Below are 19406 nucleotides of genomic sequence, written 5' to 3' on the forward strand. Positions count from 1 at the left end.
CAGGCAGCAGACCTAGAAGATGACTTTCAGCATCTATAGGATGGCCTCGATGTTATGCTTTTCTGCCATTGAGCGCAATTCGAAGAGTAGTCAACAGGCTACTCATTTCTCCAAATCTCAAAATGACCATAGTGGCTCTCCAGTGGCCTCGTGCACAATACCCGAACCTTCTGATAGTTTTAACAAAGCTCCGAGTGAACTATAGTACACTGTACAGTATTGTACTCAAATAGACCAATCAACTTTGCCAGTCTCATCTGCTAAGACACCACAATTCAGTTACATCCCCAACACTTCATGGGTGGAAACAACCCAGCATCTCCTTTGAACAAGAGGCTTTTCACAATATAACATAGGAAGTGTCTGGATACTAACGAAAGTCCCCTATGGCAATTTGACCAGACAAAGTGGTCTATCTTCTGTTATTGGTTAGGGGCAGATGGACTGTAATGTAAACCCATCACGTTACTTTAGCATTAAATTTCTGTCATAAAATCTCAGAAATATAGATTACTCTATGGCAGTCTGCCTTGATGACAGAAGCCTAACCTATCACCTGAAAATATCAGGTCATAAGGAAGTGGATTTGAATTAACATCTGCTCCTCCAAAGGTCAGTGTTATCGCATCTTGGGATTTTAAACTAGATTGATTAAAAGAGCTTCCTCCCTCAGAAGGTCGAGTTCCCTATTAAGAGATGAATGCATTCGTGTAAGAACAAATGCTAAATTATTAAAAGTAATGTGCATTTTTTCCTAACTGTACAAACGTTGAGTTACCGGTAATATTCCTTCTTCAGGTGAAGGTTAACTACGATACTCGGTAAGCTGGTAAGGGAGGGGACTTTCTTTGCTATGTGCCAGTAACTACCTAGCGTACTCTTTGTTGTGGATATTTAACAGCAGTTTCCAGCTTTGCTAAAATCCTACACCTGTTTAAGGAGTCAGGTTTGTTTAGGAAAAATACAAATTACTTTCAAAAACTTGTGATTTTACATTTATTGATAAAAGAATTTTATCTGAGTAGTTTTATTTCTGCCAAGATTTTGAAGTTATTCTGCTGCTTCTGACTGTACATTTAATGAAGCAAGTCTGGTATGTAGTGCTACCATGCTGTTTTGAGGAATTTTCTGTCATATGTAACAAAATTGTAGAAAGAGTCAAGGTTTATAGCTGAACATGTGAATTATTTTAGGCATGATTATTAAGTTAGATATTATATTTCAGTAAATATTGCCAAAATTACTTCTGATCTTCTCTTTATTTCAGGATGATGTCCTTTCATCAATGTCTGCTTCTCAAACTACTTTATAAAGACTTTAGTTAGTCCCACCAGTTGAGGTCGAGGAGGAGCAGACCATCCTTATCTAATAAAATTTTATTTGCTCATGTAGAATATAGGTAAGTCCTAAGACAGGTGTAGCGTCTTCCGTAATGTTATCAAGCAGATGAGCCTCGGCAGCACATAGGCACTAAATGATCTATCTGCCAGCACTTTGCCAAAATAATAAATCCACATAAGCCAACCCAATGTAAGAATATTTGTATGCTGGTCAATGTGAACATTTGGTCCGAAAGATAATCTCTTTAGTTTATTTATTCTTGTAGCCTTCCTATTTACCTGACCTTAACTTCAACTTATCTAATACAATTTTAATTTATAGTATTGTATGGTGGTTTTTGCCGAGACAACTTTTTAGAAAATGAGCATTTTTATCATTATTTTATAAATTAAGACAGTAAATATAAAGTACATTTTAGGTTAGGCTAGAAATAACATGGAATTAATGTTAGCAGTTGGATGATATCCTGGCTGTCTAAGTGGTTACCAGCAAGATCTAAAATCATGAGGCATCTGATGGCGAGTTGAAGTCTCACTCACATTACACCTAATAAAATTATTTCAATTATAACAACAATTTGTCCAATGTGCTGATAAAAAGTTCCATGTCACATTTGAATAAAATTTATTTTTTTTATTACAAAATGTCTATGATAACGATTACACTTCAGATCATCTTTCAGCTCAATAAATAATAAAACATAGAAGCCTTCCTGCACATTTTCTGGATATAGCGGGAGGTTAGGGTATATGAATACTCAATTGATATTTCAGGGTACAAATTTGTTTTTCAAAATAAAAATATACTTATTATATTGGCTTTAGAATAGTTTAGGGCTTCATAGTAATTATAAATACTGTAGGCTCCTAATTCAAAATCTAGGTATACTGTATCTTGTATTATAAAGATTTGTGCCAAATCACATATACCGTACTATGCTAATACAATAATAATAATACAGTATTTACAAAGCTAGGTTTTCCACATTTTTATACCCAGAATTTATACTCCATAAAAAATTAGACACAATGAATAAAGCAATTTTTTTTTAAATAGAATATTACATATAGTTCTTTTAAGGCTTTGTAATTTTTGTGGCCTAATTAACAAACTAAGACAACTTTTTATTATTTATTGTAGTAAATTTTTTTCTTACATAGATGGCCATATATAAAAATATATGTTTTTTACACTTGGTCTATATTTGATTGGAGTAGTTACAAAGTGAGCTCTTTTCTGTCCTGTAACTTACTATATTTTCCTGTATGTACCTCCCCTAGTTCTGTCCATAATACACTAGGCCTTTCTACAGCTGTTTGTGTTATGTAAAAGTAATTTAAATGTTTTATTTCCTCTGTACACATCCTTCTACCAATTCCTCATTCTCCTTGCACACTGGCCAACTTGCCCATAAATATGCTTATTGCAAAAGAATGTTTTAATAAAGCGTCAAGTATTATATGAAAAGAAAATTTAATTTCTTGTAATAATAATAATCTTATGTTTTCAGGAGGCAGAACTACTAAACCAGCCTTTGAAGATACTGTACCCACAATGGAAGATAAAGTACCCAGTATTTGGAGTTAGAAATATTCTCTATGCTATTGAAAATATTCCTACTAGGAAATGGTCTTCCCGGCAAGTATCAGCCAAGAAACAAAGGTCATCTTACAAACATTGGAAACTCTCTACAAGATCCCAAGATCCGAGAAAATGAAACAAATTATTACTGTTCTGTATTTGTTTACGGAAATTGGTGTTGGATGCTGTAAGTGGTTCCAAAGAGAATTGTGTGAGGATCAATACCTTCAGAGGTTGCGGTGGTAAGTTTCCCATTACTATATTCATAAAAATATTTTGAATACAGTACATATAATATATTGTATATATTAGAAAACTGCAAAACTTAATTTTTTTAATAGAAGGGCAGTACCTATCATAGATAGACTGAATATCAAATTTTTTTAATATATATACAGTATGTTGTACATTATAGCATCATGACAGAGATTATGAATGAATTGCCTTTTAGCAGTGAGATGAAATATCTAAGCTCTCTCTTGGTGTCACCAATCTTAATTTTTCTCTGATTAACGAGCCACTTCTTTTATCCCATCTTGGCAGTCCCTGGTGTTTTGCTATCTTTCTCAGGTAGTTTCTTCTCTTTTGTTGAACCCCTTCACAGTTACTTCATTCTCTGGTAATAGGTGCTTTTCTCTCTAGTGGAGCCTTTTTCATGATCACTTCTCTCTTTTTATAGTCAATCACCTCCTCTCCAGTGTTGGTGGTAGGCCTCTTCTCAGTTGTTTTTATCTCAGGTGGATAGTCCCTTTACGGGTACTTTTTCCATCGTTGTAGGTTCTTTCTTGGTATTCTCTTATCACAGGCTCTTTTTCTCAAGCCTTTTTTTTTCGGTTTCTTGGCCATTTGTTTCTTTGATAGTAGATTCTTTCTGTCACTTCTTTGTTATGGCACTCCTCTTTCTTTAGTGTTGGAAACATTCTCTCTATGGCGGTGGGTGGGCTGCTTCACTCTCTTGTGATGAACCTCTTCTCATTTTGGTGGTAGACTCCGGTTTTTGTCTCTCTGGTAGAGAGAACCTTCTTGGGCATACTTTCTCCGGTGCTGGGTCCAGCCTTGTCAGGTGCCTCTCTCTATGGTGCTGGTCTGTCCTTGCCAGTGAATTGTTTCTCTGATGCTGGGTCTCTTCTCTCCACTAGGGGGCTCCTTCTCGATCTAGTCTCTCTCCGGTGTATTCCTTTTCAGTCTTTTCTTTCTCCTCTCTCTGGTGGTGGATCCCTTCTCTGTCACTTCCCCCTTTGGTGGTGGGTCCCTTCTTGGTTACTTTCCCCTTTGGTGGTGGGTCCTTTCTCGGTCACTACTCTCTGTGGTGGTCGGTCTCTTCTTAATTGCTTCTCTCTCCTCTCTCTGGTGATGGCCTCCTTCTCTCTCTCATACTATGCTTATTTTTTCTTTGGTGTTGGCACCCTTTTCAAATTGTCTGTCTTTGGTGGAGAGAGCTATCTTGGCATTCTCTCTCGGGTGATAAACTGCTCTTTTACATAGAATTTAAAGCTCTCTTAGACTTTGACAAAGTGAAGCATATATTCCTTCTCTTTAATCTTTCTTCTACTTGGTTTTTTCTTATGGTGGACATCTTAGTGGTTTGGTAGTGAATACTCTTCTATTTGGATTACCCTTGTTAATATTTATTATTTTTTGTGAGTTTTAATGGTCTATTACATTATCTTCTGAGGTGGGCTCTGTTTTGGAAGTCATCTTTTTCTCTCTGGGAAATGCAAATTTTTTCCAGTTAAAATACTGCTTTGGTTTGTTATGATGGATCCGTTTTTTGGCTACTATAATGCACACATTTTTTTTTCATATGGCCGTCCTACTGTTATATTGTGAATTACTTTTTCTTGTACAAAAGCTTTTTGCAAGTCCCATTTTGATTACTTTGTTATGTGGTGTGCTTGACCTTGGTCTCTCTCCCTCTTTAGATGGCTGCTCATGGCGGTGCATACTTTTATATTTCTCTTTTGATAAGGTATTGTATGCACTCTATCATTGTGTGCATTACTCTTAGATCCCCCACCCTTTTTTGCGGTGCTCTGCCTCTTATGGTGCATTTATTGTGACTTTTCTACTCATTCCTTTTGATCACTTGGTCTGTTTCTTTCTTGTGGTACAGCTCTTCATGTACTCAATCTTCTGTGGTACATATCATGACGAGGCTTACTGTGGAGCAGTGTTTCATTACCCCCTCATGAAGTTTTTCTGAAAAATAAACAATATTATGAAGTTTTCGGTAAAATTATACATATATTCTTGATTAAAATTTAGCGCACTGACTACTGTTATTATTTATTCCATTAAAGGTTATTTCCATTATAACATTTTTCAATTCCCCATGAAGTTTCTGTTGCTAAAATTGTCATGTATAAAGTAGGCATTTGACCAGTTATAGTTATGCACTGAAGCATACATATAAAAAAATTATATTTAAAATATGGGTTTAACAAAATTTGCTAAATCATATAGCTAGAACTTTATCATCAGTGGTTTCTTGAAACTCCCATCAAAATCACAATTTGTTAAATGGCAAAAGTATAATTGATGTTCTAAGCATTATAAATTTTATTAAATTTTGTATTTTTCCTAATTATAAAAACCCAAGTCCTTTAAAATTGGTAGTGAACAGTAAAGGTGGATTGTCTCTTGGAACTCTCATCTTAAATACCTGCCCTGCCATGCATTTTCTTGAAGGCTAAGAATGTTCCTACCTTGCATATTTTGTGAGCCTTGATGTGGCACCACTACTCGTAAGTCCTCCTAATGGTTTTGTGTAGCCAAAGAGATGATATTCTATCAACTGATATACTTCTCCCACCCCATAACTAAGAACAGGTTCTGCATGGAAGGTCTGACTGTGCCATTTATTTGAGGTATCTCCTCATGGTCCTGATGAGGACCAGTAGGAGGGACTCAGGAATCGGAAATGGAACTGAAGGAGTTGATCATGATCATGTCAAATAGTTCTTCTCTCACAGCGGGATTCTGCATTTTATTTACAAATTGTTGGAAGAGCCTAAAGGTCAATTCCCTCCAACCTTCCAATTGCGAGTTCAGGTAGGAGATCCCATGTAGTTTGTTGGATCTCTTGGTTGACCTCTCTGTCTGATTCTTTCCTCAAGGACTTGAAGGGGAGTTTTTCTTTTGATAAGACAGGACCTTTCGGATGTCCTACTCCAGTACTCGCACATGTCTGGGAGGGCACTTCTCATATGCATGAAGACTTTTCCGGAAATTCCCAAGTAGAGGGACTTCAGTCTGAAGACTTGACCTAGGGCGGCTCAATAGCCCTTGATCACTTGTACCGACAACCTCTAAGTCGAAAGGAGTACTGGGAAGTCCCTAAAGTTACACTCAGAGGCAGAGAACAGTCTGAAAACTTGACCTAGGATGGCTCAATAGCCCTTGATCACTGGTACTGACACCCTCTCAGTCGAAGAAATACTGTGAAGTAAGTAATGTCACACACAGAGGCAGAGAACAGTCTGAAGATTTGACCTAAGGTGGCTCAATAGCCCTTGATCACTGGTACTGACACCCTTTTACTCGAAGGAATACTGGGAAGTAAAGTCACACACGGAGGCAGAGTACAGTCTGAAGACTTGACCTAGGGTGGCTCAATAGCCCTTGATCACTGGTACTGACACCCTTTTACTCGAAGGAATACTGGGAAGTAAGTAATGTCACACACAGAGGCAGAGAACAGTCTGAAGACTTGACCTAGGTTGGCTCAATAGCCCTTGATCACTGGTATCGACACCCTCTCAGTCGAAGGAATACTGGGAAGTCCGTAATGTCACACACGGAGGCAGAGAACAGTCTGAAGACTTGACCTAGGGTGGCTCAATAGCCCTTGATCACTGGTATCGACACCCTCTCAGTCGAAGGAATACTGGGAAGTCCGTAATGTCACACACGGAGGCAGAGAACAGTCTGAAGACTTGACCTAGGGTGGCTCAATAGCCCTTGATCACTGGTATCGACACCCTCTCAGTCGAAGGAATACTGGGAAGTCCGTAATGTCACACACGGAGGCAGAGAACAGTCTGAAGACTTGACCTAGGGTGGCTCAATAGCCCTTGATCACTGGTATCGACACCCTCTCAGTCGAAGGAATACTGGGAAGTCCGTAATGTCACACACGGAGGCAGAGAACAGTCTGAAGACTTGACCTAGGGTGGCTCAATAGCCCTTGATCACTGGTATCGACACCCTCTCAGTCGAAGGAAATCTGGGAACTCCGTAATGTCACACACGGAGGCAGAGAACAATCTGAAGACTTGACCTAGAGTGGCTCAATAGCCCTTGATCACTGGTATCGACACCCTCTCAGTCTAAGGAATACTGGGAAGTCCGTAATGTCACACACCGAGGCAGAGAACAGTCTGAAGACTTGACCTAGGGTGGCTCAATAGCCCTTGATCACTGGTACCGACACCCTCTCAGACGAAGGAATACTGGGAATTCCGTAATGTCACACACAGAGCCAGAGAACAATCTGAAGACTTGACCTAGGGTGGCTCAATAGCCCTTGATCACTGGTACCGACACCCTCTCAGTCGAAGGAATACTGGGAATTCCGTAATGTCACACACGGAGGCAGAGAACAATCTGAAGACTTGACCTAGGGGGGCTCAATAGCCCTTGATCACTGGTACCGACACCCTCTCAGACGAAGGAATACTGGGAATTCCGTAATGTCACACACAGAGCCAGAGAACAATCTGAAGACTTGACCTAGGGTGGCTCAATAGCCCTTGATCACTGGTACTGACACCCTCTCAGTCGAAGGAGTACTGGGAAGTCCGTAATATCACACACGGAGGCAGAGAACAATCTGAAGACTTGACCTAGGGTGGCTCAATAGCCCTTGATCACTGGTACCGACACCCTCTCAGACAAAGGAATACTGGGAATTCCGTAATGTCACACACAGAGCCAGAGAACAATCTGAAGACTTGACCTAGGGTGGCTCAATAGCCCTTGATCACTGGTACTGACACCCTCTCAGTCGAAGAAATACTGAGAGGTCCGTAATGTCACACACGGAGGTAGAGAACAGTCTGAAGACTTGACCTAGGGTGGCTCAATAGCCCTTGATCACTGGTACCGACACCCTCTCAGTCGAAGGAATACTGGGAAGTCCGTAATGTCACACACGGAGGCAGAGAACAATCTGAAGACTTGACCTAGGGGGGCTCAATAGCCCTTGATCACTGGTACCGACACCCTCTCAGTCGAAGGAAATCTGGGAACTCCGTAATGTCACACACGGAGGCTGAGAACAGTCTGAAGACTTGACCTAGGTTGGCTCAATAGCCCTTGATCACTGGTATCGACACCCTCTCAGTCGAAGGAAATCTGGGAACTCCGTAATGTCACACACGGAGGCAGAGAACAGTCTGAAGACTTGACCTAGGTTGGCTCAATAGCCCTTGATCACTGGTACCGACACCCTCTCAGTCGAAGGAAATCTGGGAACTCCGTAATGTCACACACGGAGGCAGAGAACAGTCTGAAGACTTGACCTAGGTTGGCTCAATAGCCCTTGATCACTGGTATCGACACCCTCTCAGTCGAAGGAATACTGGGAAGTCCGTAATGTCACACAAGGAGGCAGAGAACAATCTGAAGACTTGACCTAGGGTGGCTCAATAGCCCTTGATCACTGGTACCGACACCCTCTCAGTCGAAGGAAATCTGGGAACTCCGTAATGTCACACACGGAGGCAGAGAACAGTCTGAAGACTTGACCTAGGTTGGCTCAATAGCCCTTGATCACTGGTATCGACACCCTCTCAGTCGAAGGAATACTGGGAAGTCCGTAATGTCACACAAGGAGGCAGAGAACAATCTGAAGACTTGACCTAGGGGGGCTCAATAGCCCTTGATCACTGGTACCGACACCCTCTCAGTCGAAGGAATACTGGGAAGTCCGTAATGTCACACACGGAGGCAGAGAACAATCTGAAGACTTGACCTAGGGTGGCTCAATAGCCCTTGATCACTGGTACTGACACCCTCTCAGTCGAAGAAATACTGAGAGGTCCGTAATGTCACACACGGAGGTAGAGAACAGTCTGAAGACTTGACCTAGGGTGGCTCAATAGCCCTTGATCACTGGTACCGACACCCTCTCAGTCGAAGGAATACTGGGAAGTCCGTAATGTCACACACGGAGGCAGAGAACAATCTGAAGACTTGACCTAGGGGGGCTCAATAGCCCTTGATCACTGGTACCGACACCCTCTCAGTCGAAGGAAATCTGGGAACTCCGTAATGTTACACACGGAGGCCGAGAACAGTCTGAAGACTTGACCTAGGTTGGCTCAATAGCCCTTGATCACTGGTATCGACACCCTCTCAGTCGAAGGAATACTGGGAAGTCCGTAATGTCACACAAGGAGGCAGAGAACAATCTGAAGACTTGACCTAGGGGGGCTCAATAGCCCTTGATCACTGGTACCGACACCCTCTCAGTCGAAGGAATACTGGGAAGTCCGTAATGTCACACACGGAGGCAGAGAACAGTCTGAAGACTTGACCTAGGTTGGCTCAATAGCCCTTGATCACTGGTATCGACACCCTCTCAGTCGAAGGAATACTGGGAAGTCCGTAATGTCACACACGGAGGCAGAGAACAATCTGAAGACTTGACCTAGGGGGGCTCAATAGCCCTTGATCACTGGTACTTGGCAGAGAACAGTCTGAAGACTTGACCTAGGGTGGCTCAATAGCCCTTGATCACTAGTACCGACACCCTCTCAGTCGAAGGAATACTGGAAAGTCCGTAATATCACACACGGAGGCAGAGAACAATCTGAAGACTTGACCTAGGGGGGCTCAATAGCCCTTGATCACTGGTACTTGGCAGAGAACAGTCTGAAGACTTGACCTAGGGTGGCTCAATAGCCCTTGATCACTGGTAACGACACCCTCTCAGTCGAAGGAAATCTGGGAACTCCGTAATGTCACACACGGAGGCAGAGAACAGTCTGAAGACTTGACCTAGGTGCGCTCAATAGCCCTTGATCACTGGTATCGACACCCTCTCAGTCGAATGAATACTGGGAAGTCCGTAATGTCACACACGGAGGCAGAGAACAATCTGAAGACTTGACCTAGGGGGGCTCAATAGCCCTTGATCACTGGTACCGACACCCTCTCAGTCGAAGGAATACTGGGAAGTCCGTAATGTCACACACGGAGGCAGAGAACAATCTGAAGACTTGACCTAGGGGGGCTCAATAGCCCTTGATCACTGGTACCGACACCCTCTCAGTCGAAGGAATACTGGGAAGTCCGTAATGTCATACACGGAGGCAGAGAACAATCTGAAGACTTGACCTAGGGGGGCGCAATAGCCCTTGATCACTGGTACCGACACCCTCTCAGTCGAAGGAATACTGGAAAGTCCGTAATATCACACACGGAGGCAGAGAACAATCTAAAGACTTGACCTAGGGGGGCTCAATAGCCCTTGATCACTGGTACCGACACCCTCTCAGTCGAAGGAATACTTGAAAGTCCGTAATATCACACACGGAGGCAGAGAACAATCTGAAGACTTGACCTAGGGGGGCTCAATAGCCCTTGATCACTGGTACTTGGCAGAGAACAGTCTGAAGACTTGACCTAGGGGGGCTCAATAGCCCTTGATCACTGGTACCGACACCCTCTCAGTCGAAGGAATACTGGAAAGTCCGTAATATCACACACGGAGGCAGAGAACAATCTGAAGACTTGACCTAGGGGGGCTCAATAGCCCTTGATCACTGGTACTTGGCAGAGAACAGTCTGAAGACTTGACCTAGGGGGGCTCAATAGCCCTTGATCACTGGTACCGACACCCTCTCAGTCGAAGGAATACTGGAAAGTCCGTAATATCACACACGGAGGCAGAGAACAATCTGAAGACTTGACCTAGGGGGGCTCAATAGCCCTTGATCACTGGTACTTGGCAGAGAACAGTCTGAAGACTTGACCTAGGGGGGCTCAATAGCCCTTGATCACTGGTACAGACACCCTCTCAGTTGAAGGAATACTGGAAAGTCCGTAATATCACACACGGAGGCAGAGAACAATCTGAAGACTTGACCTAGGGGGGCTCAATAGCCCTTGATCACTGGTACTTGGCAGAGAACAGTCTGAAGACTTGACCTAGGGGGGCTCAATAGCCCTTGATCACTGGTACCGACACCCTCTCAGTCGAAGGAATACTGGAAAGTCCGTAATATCACACACGGAGGCAGAGAACAATCTGAAGACTTGACCTAGGGGGGCTCAATAGCCCTTGATCACTGGTACTTGGCAGAGAACAGTCTGAAGACTTGACCTAGGGGGGCTCAATAGCCCTTGATCACTGGTACCGACACCCTCTCAGTCGAAGGAATACTGGAAAGTCCGTAATATCACACACGGAGGCAGAGAACAATCTGAAGACTTGACCTAGGGGGGCTCAATAGCCCTTGATCACTGGTACCGACACCCTCTCAGTCGAAGGAATACTGGAAAGTCCGTAATATCACACACGGAGGCAGAGAACAATCTGAAGACTTGACCTAGGGGGGCTCAATAGCCCTTGATCACTGGTACTTGGCAGAGAACAGTCTGAAGACTTGACCTAGGGGGGCTCAATAGCCCTTGATCACTGGTACCGACACCCTCTCAGTCGAAGGAATACTGGAAAGTCCGTAATATCACACACGGAGGCAGAGAACAATCTGAAGACTTGACCTAGGGGGGCTCAATAGCCCTTGATCACTGGTACCGACACCCTCTCAGTCTAAGGAATACTGGAAAGTCCGTAATATCACACACGGAGGCAGAGAACAATCTGAAGACTTGACCTGGGGGGCTCAATAGCCCTTGATCACTGGTACTTGGCAGAGAACAGTCTGAAGACTTGACCTAGGGGGCTCAATAGCCCTTGATCACTGGTACCGACACCCTCTCAGTCGAAGGAATACTGGAAAGTCCGTAATTTCACACACGGAGGCAGAGAACAATCTGAAGACTTGACCTAGGGGGGCTCAATAGCCCTTGATCACTGGTACTTGGCAGAGAACAGTCTGAAGACTTGACCTAGGGGGGCTCAATAGCCCTTGATCACTGGTACTTGGCAGAGAACAGTCTGAAGACTTGACCTAGGGGGGCTCAATAGCCCTTGATCACTAGTACCGACACCCTCTCAGTCGAAGGAATACTGGAAAGTCCGTAATATCACACACGGAGGCAGAGAACAATCTGAAGACTTGACCTAGGGGGGCTCAATAGCCCTTGATCACTGGTACCGACACCCTCTCAGTCGAAGGAATACTGGGAAGTCCGTAATGTCACACACGGAGGCAGAGAACAATCTGAAGACTTGACCTAGGGTGGCTCAATAGCCCTTGATCACTGGTACCGACACCCTCTCAGTCAAAGGAATACTGGAAAGTCCGTAATATCACACACGGAGGCAGAGAACAATCTGAAGACTTGACCTAGGGGGGCTCAATAGCCCTTGATCACTGGTAACGACACCCTCTCAGTCGAAGGAAATCTGGGAACTCCGTAATGTCACACACGGAGGCAGAGAACAGTCTGAAGACTTGACCTAGGTGCGCTCAATAGCCCTTGATCACTGGTATCGACACCCTCTCAGTCGAAGGAATACTGGGAAGTCCGTAATGTCACACACGGAGGCAGAGAACAATCTGAAGACTTGACCTAGGGGGGCTCAATAGCCCTTGATCACTGGTACCGACACCCTCTCAGTCCAAGGAATACTGGGAAGTCCGTAATGTCACACACGGAGGCAGAGAACAATCTGAAGACTTGACCTAGGGGGGCTCAATAGCCCTTGATCACTGGTACCGACACCCTCTCAGTCGAAGGAATACTGGGAAGTCCGTAATGTCATACACGGAGGCAGAGAACAATCTGAAGACTTGACCTAGGGGGGCTCAATAGCCCTTGATCACTGGTACCGACACCCTCTCAGTCGAAGGAATACTGGAAAGTCCGTAATATCACACACGGAGGCAGAGAACAATCTGAAGACTTGACCTAGGGGGGCTCAATAGCCCTTGATCACTGGTACCGACACCCTCTCAGTCGAATGAATACTTGAAAGTCCGTAATATCACACACGGAGGCAGAGAACAATCTGAAGACTTGACCTAGGGGGGCTCAATAGCCCTTGATCACTGGTACTTGGCAGAGAACAGTCTGAAGACTTGACCTAGGGGGGCTCAATAGCCCTTGATCACTGGTACCGACACCCTCTCAGTCGAAGGAATACTGGAAAGTCCGTAATATCACACACGGAGGCAGAGAACAATCTGAAGACTTGACCTAGGGGGGCTCAATAGCCCTTGATCACTGGTACTTGGCAGAGAACAGTCTGAAGACTTGACCTAGGGGGGCTCAATAGCCCTTGATCACTGGTACCGACACCCTCTCAGTCGAAGGAATACTGGAAAGTCCGTAATATCACACACGGAGGCAGAGAACAATCTGAAGACTTGACCTAGGGGGGCTCAATAGCCCTTGATCACTGGTACTTGGCAGAGAACAGTCTGAAGACTTGACCTAGGGGGGCTCAATAGCCCTTGATCACTGGTACCGACACCCTCTCAGTCGAAGGAATACTGGAAAGTCCGTAATATCACACACGGAGGCAGAGAACAATCTGAAGACTTGACCTAGGGGGGCTCAATAGCCCTTGATCACTGGTACTTGGCAGAGAACAGTCTGAAGACTTGACCTAGGGGGGCTCAATAGCCCTTGATCACTGGTACCGACACCCTCTCAGTCGAAGGAATACTGGAAAGTCCGTAATATCACACACGGAGGCAGAGAACAATCTGAAGACTTGACCTAGGGGGGCTCAATAGCCCTTGATCACTGGTACTTGGCAGAGAACAGTCTGAAGACTTGACCTAGGGGGGCTCAATAGCCCTTGATCACTGGTACCGACACCCTCTCAGTCGAAGGAATACTGGAAAGTCCGTAATATCACACACGGAGGCAGAGAACAATCTGAAGACTTGACCTAGGGGGGCTCAATAGCCCTTGATCACTGGTACCGACACCCTCTCAGTCGAAGGAATACTGGAAAGTCCGTAATATCACACACGGAGGCAGAGAACAATCTGAAGACTTGACCTAGGGGGGCTCAATAGCCCTTGATCACTGGTACTTGGCAGAGAACAGTCTGAAGACTTGACCTAGGGGGGCTCAATAGCCCTTGATCACTGGTACCGACACCCTCTCAGTCGAAGGAATACTGGAAAGTCCGTAATATCACACACGGAGGCAGAGAACAATCTGAAGACTTGACCTAGGGGGGCTCAATAGCCCTTGATCACTGGTACCGACACCCTCTCAGTCGAAGGAATACTGGAAAGTCCGTAATATCACACACGGAGGCAGAGAACAATCTGAAGACTTGACCTAGGGGGGCTCAATAGCCCTTGATCACTGGTACTTGGCAGAGAACAGTCTGAAGACTTGACCTAGGGGGGCTCAATAGCCCTTGATCACTGGTACCGACACCCTCTCAGTCGAAGGAATACTGGAAAGTCCGTAATATCACACACGGAGGCAGAGAACAATCTGAAGACTTGACCTAGGGGGGCTCAATAGCCCTTGATCACTGGTACCGACACCCTCTCAGTCGAAGGAATACTGGAAAGTCCGTAATATCACACACGGAGGCAGAGAACAATCTGAAGACTTGACCTAGGGGGGCTCAATAGCCCTTGATCACTGGTACTTGGCAGAGAACAGTCTGAAGACTTGACCTAGGGGGGCTCAATAGCCCTTGATCACTGGTACCGACACCCTCTCAGTCGAAGGAATACTGGAAAGTCCGTAATATCACACACGGAGGTAGAGAACAATCTGAAGACTTGACCTAGGGGGGCTCAATAGCCCTTGATCACTGGTACCGACACCCTCTCAGTCTAAGGAATACTGGAAAGTCCGTAATATCACACACGGAGGCAGAGAACAATCTGAAGACTTGACCTGGGGGGCTCAATAGCCCTTGATCACTGGTACTTGGCAGAGAACAGTCTGAAGACTTGACCTAGGGGGCTCAATAGCCCTTGATCACTGGTACCGACACCCTCTCAGTCGAAGGAATACTGGAAAGTCCGTAATTTCACACACGGAGGCAGAGAACAATCTGAAGACTTGACCTAGGGGGGCTCAATAGCCCTTGATCACTGGTACTTGGCAGAGAACAGTCTGAAGACTTGACCTAGGGGGGCTCAATAGCCCTTGATCACTGGTACTTGGCAGAGAACAGTCTGAAGACTTGACCTAGGGGGGCTCAATAGCCCTTGATCACTAGTACCGACACCCTCTCAGTCGAAGGAATACTGGAAAGTCCGTAATATCACACACGGAGGCAGAGAACAATCTGAAGACTTGACCTAGGGGGGCTCAATAGCCCTTGATCACTGGTACCGACACCCTCTCAGTCGAAGGAATACTGGGAAGTCCGTAATGTCACACACGGAGGCAGAGAACAATCTGAAGACTTGACCTAGGTTGGCTCAATAGCCCTTGATCACTGGTACCGAAACCCTCTCAGTCGAAGGAATACTGGAAAGTCCGTAATATCACACACGGAGGCAGAGAACAATCTGAAGACTTGACCTAGGGGGGCTCAATAGCCCTTGATCACTGGTACTTGGCAGAGAACAGTCTGAAGACTTGACCTAGGGTGGCTCAATAGCCCTTGATCACTGTTACCGACACCCTCTCAGTCGAAGGAATACTGGAAAGTCCGTAATATCACACACGGAGGCAGAGAACAATCTGAAGACTTGACCTAGGGGGGCTCAATAGCCCTTGATCACTGGTACCGACACCCTCTCAGTCGAAGGAATACTGGGAAGTCCGTAATATCACACACGGAGGCAGAGAACAATCTGAAGACTTGACCTAGGGGGGCTCAATAGCCCTTGATCACTGGTACTTGGCAGAGAACAGTCTGAAGACTTGACCTAGGGTGGCTCAATAGCCCTTGATCACTGTTACCGACACCCTCTCAGTCGAAGGAATACTGGAAAGTCCGTAATATCACACACGGAGGCAGAGAACAATCTGAAGACTTGACCTAGGGGGGCTCAATAGCCCTTGATCACTGGTACCGACACCCTCTCAGTCGAAGGAATACTGGGAAGTCCGTAATATCACACACGGAGGCAGAGAACAATCTGAAGACTTGACCTAGGGGGGCTCAATAGCCCTTGATCACTGGTACCGACACCCTCTCAGTCGAAGGAATACTGGAAAGTCCGTAATATCACACACGGAGGCAGAGAACAATCTGAAGACTTGACCTAGGGGGGCTCAATAGCCCTTGATCACTGGTACTTGGCAGAGAACAGTCTGAAGACTTGACCTAGGGTGGCTCAATAGCCCTTGATCACTGGTACCGTCACCCTCTCAGTCGAAGGAATACTGGGAAGTCCATAATATCACACACGGAGGCAGAGAACAATCTAAAGACTCGACCTAGGGGGCTCAATAGCCCTTGATCACTGGTATCGACACCCTCTTAGTCGAAGGAATACTGGGAAGTAACGTCACACACGGAGGCAGAGAACAATCTGAAGACTTGAGCTAGGTTGGCTCAATAGCCCTTGATCACTGGTACCAACACCCTCTCAGTCGAAGGAATACTGGGAAGTAACGTCACACACGGAGGCAGAGAACAATCTGAAGACTCGACCTAGGGTGGCTCAATAGCCCTTGATCACTGGTACCAACACCCTCTCAGTCAAAGGAATACTGGGAAGTAACGTCACACACGGAGGCAGAGAACAATCTGAAGACTTGACCTAGGGGGGCTCAATAGCCCTTGATCACTGGTATCGACACCCTCTCAGTCGAAGGAATACTGGGAAGTCCGTAATGTCACGCACGGAGGCAGAGAACAATCTGAAGACTTCACCTAGGTTGGCTCAATAGCCCTTGATCACTGGTACCGACACCCTCTCAGTCGAAGGAATACTGGGAAGTCCGTAATGTCACACACGGAGACATAGAACAATCTGAAGACTTGACCTAGGGTGACTCATTAGCCCTTGATCACTGGTACCGACACCGTCTCAGTCGAAGGAATACTGGGAAGTAAGTAACGTCATACACAGAGGCAGAGAACAATCTGAAAACTTGAGCTAGGGGGGCTCAATAGCCCTTGATCACTGGTATCGACACCCTCTCAGTCGAAGGAATACTGGGAAATCCGTAATGTCACGCACGGAGGCAGAGAACAATCTGAAGACTTGACCTAGGGGGGCTCAATAGCCCTTGATCACTGGTACCGACACCCTCTCAGACGAAGGAATACTGGGAATTCCGTAATGTCACACACAGAGCCAGAGAACAATCTGAAGACTTGACCTAGGGTGGCTCAATAGCCCTTGATCACTGGTACCGACACCCTCTCAGTCGAAGGAGTACTGGGAAGTCCGTAATATCACACACGGAGGCAGAGAACAATCTGAAGACTTGACCTAGGGTGGCTCAATAGCCCTTGATCACTGGTACCGACACCCTCTCAGTCGAAGAAATACTGAGAGGTCCGTAATATCACACACGGAGGCAGAGAACAATCTGAAGACTTGACCTAGGGTGGCTCAATAGCCCTTGATCACTGGTACTGACACCCTCTCAGTCGAAGAAATACTGAGAGGTCCGTAATGTCACACACGGTGGTAGAGAACAGTCTGAAGACTTGACCTAGGGTGGCTCAATAGCCCTTGATCACTGGTACCGACACCCTCTCAGTCGAAGGAATACTGGGAAGTCCGTAATGTCACACACGGAAGCAGAGAACAATCTGAAGACTTGACCTAGGGGGGCTCAATAGCCCTTGATCACTGGTACCGACACCCTCTCAGTCGAAGGAATACTGGGAAGTCCGTAATGTCACACACGGAGGCAGAGAACAATCTGAAGACTTGATCTAGAGTGGCTCAATAGCCCTTGATCACTGGTACTGACACCCTCTCAGTCGAAGAAATACTGAGAGGTCCGTAATGTCACACACGGAGGTAGAGAACAGTCTGAAGACTTGACCTAGGGTGGCTCAATAGCCCTTGATCACTGGTACCGACACCCTCTCAGTCGAAGGAATACTGGGAAGTCCGTAATGTCACACACGGAGGCAGAGAACAATCTGAAGACTTGACCTAGGGGGGCTCAATAGCCCTTGATCACTGGTACCGACACCCTCTCAGTCGAAGGAAATCTGGGAACTCCGTAATGTCACACACGGAGGCAGAGAACAGTCTGAAGACTTGACCTAGGTTGGCTCAATAGCCCTTGATCACTGGTATCGACACCCTCTCAGTCGAAGGAATACTGGGAAGTCCGTAATGTCACACAAGGAGGCAGAGAACAATCTGAAGACTTGACCTAGGGGGGCTCAATAGCCCTTGATCACTGGTACCGACACCCTCTCAGTCGAAGGAATACTGGGAAGTCCGTAATGTCACACACGGAGGCAGAGAACAATCTGAAGACTTGACCTAGGGTGGCTCAATAGCCCTTGATCACTGGTACCGACACCCTCTCAGTCGAAGGAATACTGGGAAGTCCGTAATATCACACACGGAGGCAGAGAACAATCTGAAGACTTGACCTAGGGGGGCTCAATAGCCCTTGATCACTGGTACTTGGCAGAGAACAGTCTGAAGACTTGACCTAGGGTGGCTCAATAGCCCTTGATCACTAGTACCGACACCCTCTCAGTCGAAGGAATACTGGAAAGTCCGTAATATCACACACGGAGGCAGAGAACAATCTGAAGACTTGACCTAGGGGGGCTCAATAGCCCTTGATCACTGGTACTTGGCAGAGAACAGTCTGAAGACTTGACCTAGGGTGGCTCAATAGCCCTTGATCACTAGTACCGACACCCTCTCAGTCGAAGGAAATCTGGGAACTCCATAATGTCACACACGGAGGCAGAAAATAGTCTGAAGACTTGACCTAGGGTGGCTCAATAGCCCTTGATCACTGGTAATGACACCCTCTCAGTCGAAGGAAATCTGGGAACTCCGTAATGTCACACACGGAGGCAGAGAACAGTCTGAAGACTTGACCTAGGTTGGCTCAATAGCCCTTGATCACTGGTATCGACACCCTCTCAGTCGAAGGAATACTGGGAAGTAAGTAACGTCACACACGGAGGCAGAGAACAATCTGAAAACTTGAGCTAGGTTGGCTCAATAGCCCTTGATCACTGGTATCGACACCCTCTCAGTCGAAGGAATACTGGGAAGTCCGTAATGTCGCACACGGAGGCAGAGAACAATCTGAAGACTTGACCTAGGGGGGCTCAATAGCCCTTGATCACTGGTACCGACACCCTCTCAGTCGAAGGAATACTGGGAAGTCCGAATATCACACACGGAGGCAGAGAACAATCTGAAGACTTGACCTAGGGGGGCTCAATAGCCCTTGATCACTGGTACTTGGCA

The 19406-nt window shown here is 45.9% G+C and overlaps 2 long non-coding RNA genes across 4 annotated transcripts in view; one reads left to right on the forward strand and one right to left on the reverse strand.

The window, feature by feature from the left end:
* LOC137638357 (uncharacterized) overlaps nt 1-5238 on the forward strand; it is a 1259132-nt gene extending 1253894 nt beyond the window's left edge. For both annotated transcript variants that reach the window (XR_011044104.1, XR_011044105.1), the window contains exons 6-7: nt 1268-1399; nt 2852-5238. This is a non-coding gene — a long non-coding RNA (uncharacterized lncRNA). The remainder of the gene's footprint in view (nt 1-1267; nt 1400-2851) is intronic.
* The window catches only part of LOC137638359 (uncharacterized), a 319347-nt gene continuing 304923 nt past the window's right edge, over nt 4983-19406 (reverse strand). For both annotated transcript variants that reach the window (XR_011044109.1, XR_011044108.1), the window contains exon 4: nt 4983-5121. This is a non-coding gene — a long non-coding RNA (uncharacterized lncRNA). The remainder of the gene's footprint in view (nt 5122-19406) is intronic.

The sequence above is a fragment of the Palaemon carinicauda genome, chromosome 3, assembly GCF_036898095.1.
Source record: "Palaemon carinicauda isolate YSFRI2023 chromosome 3, ASM3689809v2, whole genome shotgun sequence".
NCBI lineage: Eukaryota > Metazoa > Arthropoda > Malacostraca > Decapoda > Palaemonidae > Palaemon > Palaemon carinicauda.